The sequence below is a fragment of the Pteropus alecto genome, unplaced genomic scaffold (assembly GCF_000325575.1).
Source record: "Pteropus alecto unplaced genomic scaffold, ASM32557v1 scaffold239, whole genome shotgun sequence".
Classification (NCBI taxonomy): Eukaryota; Metazoa; Chordata; class Mammalia; order Chiroptera; family Pteropodidae; genus Pteropus; species Pteropus alecto.
Genome location: NW_006494613.1, coordinates 10,024,192 through 10,032,399, shown reverse-complemented (window position 1 = coordinate 10,032,399; position 8,208 = coordinate 10,024,192).

Below are 8,208 nucleotides of genomic sequence, written 5' to 3'. Positions count from 1 at the left end.
TGAGCAAATTACCATTTACATTAATTTAATAAATTATTTGCTTGAAGGACACAATACTGCATAAATATTTGATGATTCTATCTTATTTTTATATCCAAAGTCTCTGTTCCCTAGATTGCTTTTTTTTAAAATAAATAACATATTTACATGTGACAGATGAAATAGTTTAATTCAGTAAATTCTGAATAATAGAAGTCAGAAAAGTGAAAACATTGTACAAAGAAATGTGAGAAAAATGGGATTATTTCAGAACTCTGTGTGAATTTGTTTGTAAGTGTGGAAAGCTAATCAATACTTTTGTAGTCATTCAGAAATTCTGGCATTATAGTGGCTGCATGCCCAGATAGCAAGGTCTGGGAACAGGCAGACTTAAAGCTTCAAGGCTACACTGGAATAGCAATAAATTGAATTCACCAAAACAAATCAACAAATGAGCTATTTGGTAGTGGCACAATATCAAGCCACAGGAAAGTACGTTGAAAGAATATACGAGACTGTGTGGATCGAACTACTAAATTCAAGACAATATTTTATGCTTAGTTTTGTTTTTTTTTAACTTTTTATCTTGTTAGTCAGTCATTCAGCATTTTTAAGGACCTGCAGAGTCAAAAATTACAAAAGTTGATTTAAAACAGATGACTTTAATACCATACTGAGCAAAACCTAGAATACATCTTTTTATTTATTGATTTGAGACTCACTATTAAATGTTATTTATAAAATTGAGATTGAATATGTAGTATAAACATGAATTTGGAAATTAAAGATACTTGTCTCTCAGTCACAACAAAGTACTACTGCTTTGATGAAGGTCTATTTAATTAATAAATAAATCTGTTCGTTTAAATTTTTGAGCCATTTGAAAGACTTTAAACTTCTATGCTGAAAGTTTTAAAGACATGAATATAAACTAAAAATGAGCTTTTATAATTATTATTTTATTTGGCATTTAAGGATCTATAATTTGCAGTTTTATATTTACATTTTTCCAAATAAATAATAGTATTTTAAAATTGTTAACCTACTTTTTTTACAAATAACATTGAGAATCTACATTTTAGGCATAAATTCATTAAAATTATCCAAGTATCATTTTAAATAACTTCTGTATATAATGAATTGTTGTCAGCATTAGGAATAAACAAAAATATTCTGATTTTGTTCTATGGAGTTGCCATATGCAACATCTGGGAAGTTTCATAGTTTAGATTCTCTCTATATATTTCATAGATTCTCTCTATATATTTGAAAATTCTAAATTAACTATTTCAAAATGTAAGTCAAGATTTTTTTTTCCTGAATTCAAGTTCCTTCACTTTAACTACAGATTACATTCTACACATAATATTGAAGAAATGTCCAAACTATATCTACTTAGAGAGGTGCAAAATTCATCATAAATAATGTCTAAAAGTCATAGGGAGATTATTTAAATAAACAAAATAAACAACATGATCACTGGCCTATCTTTCAAGCTAGCATAAAAATGATTACAACTGGAAGCATCTACAAAACAGGAGTTTAGTACAGTGAAATAAAGATAATAGTGGAAAATATTTGAGAATAAAGAATAAAAAGTACAATGAGAAGTCCCTTGGTCCCTCCTCATTCATTTATTTACTTATTCATTTAACAAATGTTTATGAAGAGTTAATTGCATGCCAAAAAATTTGCTAGGCACTAAAGACATGGGATGAAGAATATATATGCAATGCCTAACAGGGAAGGGATTGGAGAATGGCAAAATCATGTGACAATTAACAAAATGCCAAGTTTTATATTTAAGTAGTTATGCATTTCATGCACTGGGTAGTCTTTTGATTTTAAAAGGACATAATAAATGCCAACATCCCTCAGATTATAACAAATATATGACTCAAGTTTGAAATCATAAAAGAAAATCTTTGCTTCTCCAGAGAAAATTGTTCACTTTTTTCTTAAGAATAGTAGTAATTGTAATTCTCATTATCACATAATTAAAATGTTTGGCTAGCTTAACCTGGCTTTTAGTAATTTCAAAGTCAATTACGTGAACTAACTTTTTAGCACCTTATAGCATACATTTTCTATAATCTCTCAGTTTTCATCTTACTGATTTTCTTTTTTTCTTATTTATGTATTTTATTTAAAAGTTACTACATTGTATATGTAGTTTTTATATATAAAAGTATGTATTTTAAAGTAGTTTTAAATTTATAGAAAAATTATTTGGCTAAAAAACAGTTTCCATATACTCTATACCCAGTTTCTCTTACTGTTAACATCATATAAATATGATATATATCCCACAACTGATGAGCCAATATTAATTTATTATTATTTATGAAGTCTATGGTTTATTCAGATTACCATTGTTTTTATCTACTATTTCTTACCTTTCTATCTGTTCTAAGATCTCATACAGAATATCACATTACATTTAATCATATCTTAGTTTTCTTTTGGCTGTGATGATCTCCAGTATTCCTTGTTTTAATGTCCTTGACAGTTTTGAGGTATTTTGGTAAGGTATTTTGAAGAATGTCCCCTGATTGGGATTTATCTCTTATTTTCCTAATGGTTAACCTGAGTTTTTGTGAAAAAGGCCACAAGATAAAGTGCCATTCTTATGACATCTCATCAGAGGTATATACAATCTACATGAATTATCAGTGTTAATGTTAAATTTTGTCACCTGGCTGAAGTATTTGTCAGATTTTTCCACAATAAAGTTTCTTTTTTCTTTTCTTTTTTTTTTTTTTTATTGCATTCTTTGGAAGAAAGGTACTCTGAGCTCCTTTCACTTAAGGAATGGAGAGTTATGCTTCACTTCCTTAAAGATGGAATATTTACATAAAGCATTTGGAAGTTTTTTTGCACAGAAGATATGTCTACTCTCTCCCATTTATTTATGTATTCAATCATTTATTTATATTTTATAAACTTTTAGTTATTCATTGTATGCTTTGGGTTATAATTCAATAGTTGTTACCTTTCTCTTCCTCTCTCTCTTTTTTGCTTACATTGTTTCTTCTTTAGCCATTGAAGCCCTTTCGTGTGGCCACTGTATGGTTTTAACATCACTCTTCCCCCTACCACCTTTTTTATTTGAACACTTTCTTTCTTTCTGGCACTAAAAGATGCTAGAGACTTACCATGTATATGTGCTGCCCCATTCCTATAATCAGTCTGGTATCACTCCATGGAGCTCTTCTCTCTTAATGGGAGAGCAGCACTAGATACCAATAACTGAATGTTCTTTGTGTTCATTGCTACTGGGTTGTCATTGCCTCCATGTACTTTCAGTTGACAAAGCAAGGAGATATATGTGTGCATTCTATATACACATATTTATAAACAATTCTATATGTAAACAGCTATATCTCTTTTAAGCTAAATATAAGCTAAATCTTTTAAGCTAAATCTAACTCTAATTCATTATCACAGGCCTCATTTTAGCCTCCTTCTCTTGCTTATCTGTAACTTCTTACACCAATAGTGATATACTGGCTCCAGCCATTCATGTATCATTTACTTAAGTGTTCAACTCCAGTATACATTTGTAGTAGTTTCAGAATTGTTAACCTATACTCTGTGAGCCATAATTTTATGAAGTAGAGTACATTGTTTATGTACAGTTTCTTTTGCATTTAGTCTGACAGATTTCACTCATTTACAAAGTCACTTAGGTTAGCGCCTTATTTCCTCATTCCCTTCATTGAAGATGTTTCGTATAATTTTAATACATGTTGATTATTTGGTCACATTCAGAATTTCATTCTTGGATCCTCTGTCCTAAATGTTTTTTTAATTAAATTTTTGGGGCAACATTGGTTAATAAAATTATATACACTTCAAATGTACAATTCAATAAAATAATAACACACCATCTGTATATGTTTTTAAAATTTGCATTTATGTTTACTATTTATGCTGTAAAATTCTATGGGTTTAGAAAAATCAATGTCTTGAATTCACCATTATATTACCAAAAAGAACAATCTCACTGCCCTTATAAAATCCCCTGTACTTCACTTATTTCACCCTTCTGCTCCCCTTCACTCCCCACTACATGCACACACATGCACGTGCACGTGCACACACACACACACACACACATACCTGGCAACCAATAATATAACATCACACACACACACACACACACACACACACACCTGGCAACCAATAATATAACATATCTATAGTTCTGCCTTTTCCAGAATGGAATATTATGGGAATCATGCAATCTTTAGCTTTTTCAGACTTGTTTCTCTAACTTTGCAATATGTATTGTGCTTTCTTCCAGGTTGGGGCAATTATAAATAAGCTGCTGTGAACATTTGTGTGCACGTTTTATATGAAAAGACGTATATTTTAATCAGTTGAGTAAATATCTAGAAGTATGATTACTAAATCTTATGGTAAGACTAAATTTACTTTTATAAGAAACTGCCAAATTGTCTTCCAAAGTGATCTTATCTCAGTAATAAATGAGCTCCTCACCGATGTTTAGTTTTTTCAGATTGTTTGGATTTTAGTCATTCTCATAGGTGTATATTGGTATCTCATTGTGTTTTGTATTTTTCATATGTAGTGCAGAACTTTATAAATCTTCTCAGTTCCTTTCTCTCACCTCTTCTGATATTGCTACCACTTATTTTACTTATTCAATATATTATTATTAGTACTTTGGAATAAAAATATTATTTTTACATCATTTGCAATAAAATATAATAAAATATATTTTACTTTCATTTATTATTTTTCTGATGTTCTTCCTTTCTTTATGTAGATATGTTTCTGACCTATATCATTTGCATTCTGCCCGAAAAACTTTAACACTTCTTACAGGGAAAAACTACTGGAAATAAATTACCTCAGTGTTTATATGAGAACATCTTTATTTCCCCTGTACTTTTGAAAAATTGTATTAGTAGATATAAAATTCTAGTTCGATAGGCTTTATTTTTCAACAGTATTCTTTTCAGGGTGTTGGCTTGCTTTGAGAGGTAATTTCTCTGAGGGGTCCAAGAAAAATTATTGATTTTCAGTTTGTCCATATTTTTCTTATTGACAGTGAAGAGTCTAATCTCTATATGCTGGAGTGGAAATCAGAGGTCACATACTATTGTTGCCATCAATAGTCACAAAATACATGGTGTTATCCAAGGTAAATAAAATATCACATATGATCTTATCTGACTAATCAGCATCAGTAGTAATACTAGCAGGGTATACCTACAGAGTTCCATTGGCTTCTTGTGCCAGTACATACCTGTGACTCAGTCTCACATTTCTCCTTACCTTTGAGGATGTCCTTTACTTTTGTCATTTTTATGCTATTATTATTTTAAAAGATTTTTTTATAGTATGATTAGGAACTTGGGATCTGTTATCAGCAAATTTTTTTACACTTTCTACATAAAATCTGATTTTTCTCTGAGGACTCTGCTTCTCTTTTTCAGTAGTGACTATTTTCCCTTTTCTATTTGTCTGTCTTTGGTGTATAGGTGGGAAAGACGTTCTCCTTGTTTCTTATTGTTGTCTCCGGATTAATATTGATTTTTCATACCAAAAGACCACTTTCTTATCATTAAGCTTGTGATATTGGAACATAATATCTTTTATCCCTTCCAGTTGTTATTTATAGAACTGCTCACCATTTCTTGATGAGTTATTTTTGTCGCTTTAGTATTGTACTGATTTAAGTCTTGGTGATTTTAATATACACTTATCTAGTCCCTTAAATGCTGTTGTTTTTTCTTTCTTTGAACTATTTACCTACATATAATGTTCTACTCTTCCCACATCTTCAACCACACACTTCATTCTTCTTCAGTATCTTGACTTTGCCATTAAGTATTATATCTTATCTAAAATGTTAATTATAATCATTTCACTTTCTGACATCGACTCATCTTTCCCTTCTCTTTTTCTTTAAAGTTTGTCAACTCCAATCATTTTTGACTCTATCAAGACAGATCTGAAATTCATTAATCTTAGCACTTTTCTATTTTTTCTCATTCCCTTAAGGCTCTTGCTTTCTCCTTAGATTACCATCTTCCGGTTAAATATACCCTCGAAACTTATGAACTCAACAATTGTATCACACTTGCCTGGCAACAAATATAACCATACTTTGTAATCTATCATGCTATTAGAGAGTGGGAAAAGTGAAAATGCAGAAAAAAGAGGAGACAACTTTACAATCAATGTTCTGAGTGGTTAAACAGTGATAAAATATGGTACACAAATGAGTGGAGAGGATGTCCTTACAAAGAAACATGGACAGTTTATACAGACCAATTGGAAGAGAAGAATAACATATGGGCACATATTCAGGTATTGAAGTTTAAAAAAAAAATGTAATATTCTTTGTGAGAAATGTAATAATTTGGAGGTAAATTTTTAATGTTTAAGGTTACATTGGTACTAAAGAGTAAATTTATATAATGAAGCTAATTGGCATTGTATAAAACCCCAAACTAATAGTTGTGGCTACCTGGAGTTTATGGACTGGAAGGAAAAATATGACAGGAATTATAAATTGCAAGTAACTGTAGATTACTGGAAAAATTATACTCTGTTGGTTGACCCATGAAATCCATATTTAATAAAAAAATAAAATCAGACATTGTTGGTCTGATAGAAACAATAAAAAAATGAAGTAAGAACATTAAGAATATTAAAGATAAAAAGAGTATATTCTTAGAATGATCTAAATAAATTTTATCTCCACCCCTCACTATATGCTTACATTTATCTAAGGTCTGGAGTCTAACCTTTTCTTCATTATGTGAAATCACCAATCTTAACAAATGATTTACAAGATTCAGTTTCACAATTTGCTGTTTTCCTAGCAATCTGGTTTTGTGAACCACCATTCTTTGAATGGGGACCATGTTTTATATGATAATGCAAATAATTCATAATTTCTCTTTCTGATAATATTGTTACATTATAGAAACAAAACAACATGGTTCATAATTTGACTCAAACTATGTTAAATAAGTACATTTAAGTTTAAATAATGTAAACCCGAGTGTGGAATTGAATAATGCATGATTTAGGCATATATCTTACTTAATATATAAAGACTTTTTGTATATCAAGTATATTCAGTATTATAACTTTATTAATATAGGAAATATTGAGTTCATTATGAACTTAGCTGAATTCACTTAATATGTTTAGATTAACAATATTGTTAAAGGGAAAGATGACAACTTACAAAGGCACTCATCAAACTTTTAAACAGGTCATTTTTTTCTAACAAGTTATTATTTTTTTTTAACCTGAGCATGCTTGAATATTAACACACAGAAATGTAGGATTCATCGAAGGCAGCTTCCCTAGATCTGATTTACATTAGCCCAAGTTCCAGTGATAATTATTAGAGATGGGTCATTTAACTGGCCCGTAATTAGAATACAAATGAGTTAGTTCTCCTAGAATATTTCCCTGTTGTAGAGAGACACCTCTTCAGTTTGAATATTTTAGCCATAAAAAGCTACTCTCTATAAAAGACATATATATATATTTCCAACTTAAAAAAGAAAATGTGTATTTAGGCTATCCTTAATAGCCCTGGAGGAAAACTGCCCATGATATTCCAATGCATTTATCCAGTCATTAGATAGAACTAATTCACTAACTTTACATGGTTGATGGAACAAACTTTCTGAGCAAGGTACAAAGAGTTTGATTTTAACGAGTGAGGAAGAAGCAGGTTATGATACATTGTATCATTTTTCATTGGAGCTAGCGTCTTGGGTAAATGCTATGATGAATTGGCAGTTCTTGTAGGATTGGTAGGAAAAGAAGTTTGGCAAACAATAATAAATGTCTAGCTTAGAATTCAGAGTCAAAAAATATTTGAGTTATATTTTAATTTTTTTCCAAATCTCTCTGTATTGTGTGTGTGTGAGTGTGTCTGTGTGTGTATATTTCTCTCTGTCGCTTCAATCTTAAATACTGCGAAGCAGGGGCAGATTAAAATAGAGTTCATTAAATCTAGAGGTGGCAACAAATTTAATTTATCTAGACTATATGAGGAGGCCTGGTTTTTCTGTCTTGTGCAAATCTAGTTTTCAGACTTCTGTTTCATCCTGTGACCCTCTCACATCATCAACATCATCCTTATAAATATCTTTATTAGAATTCTCTTTCTGCATAAGTTAATCAAAGTAACACTCTTTATTCATAACAACCAAATGATCTTAGTTACAT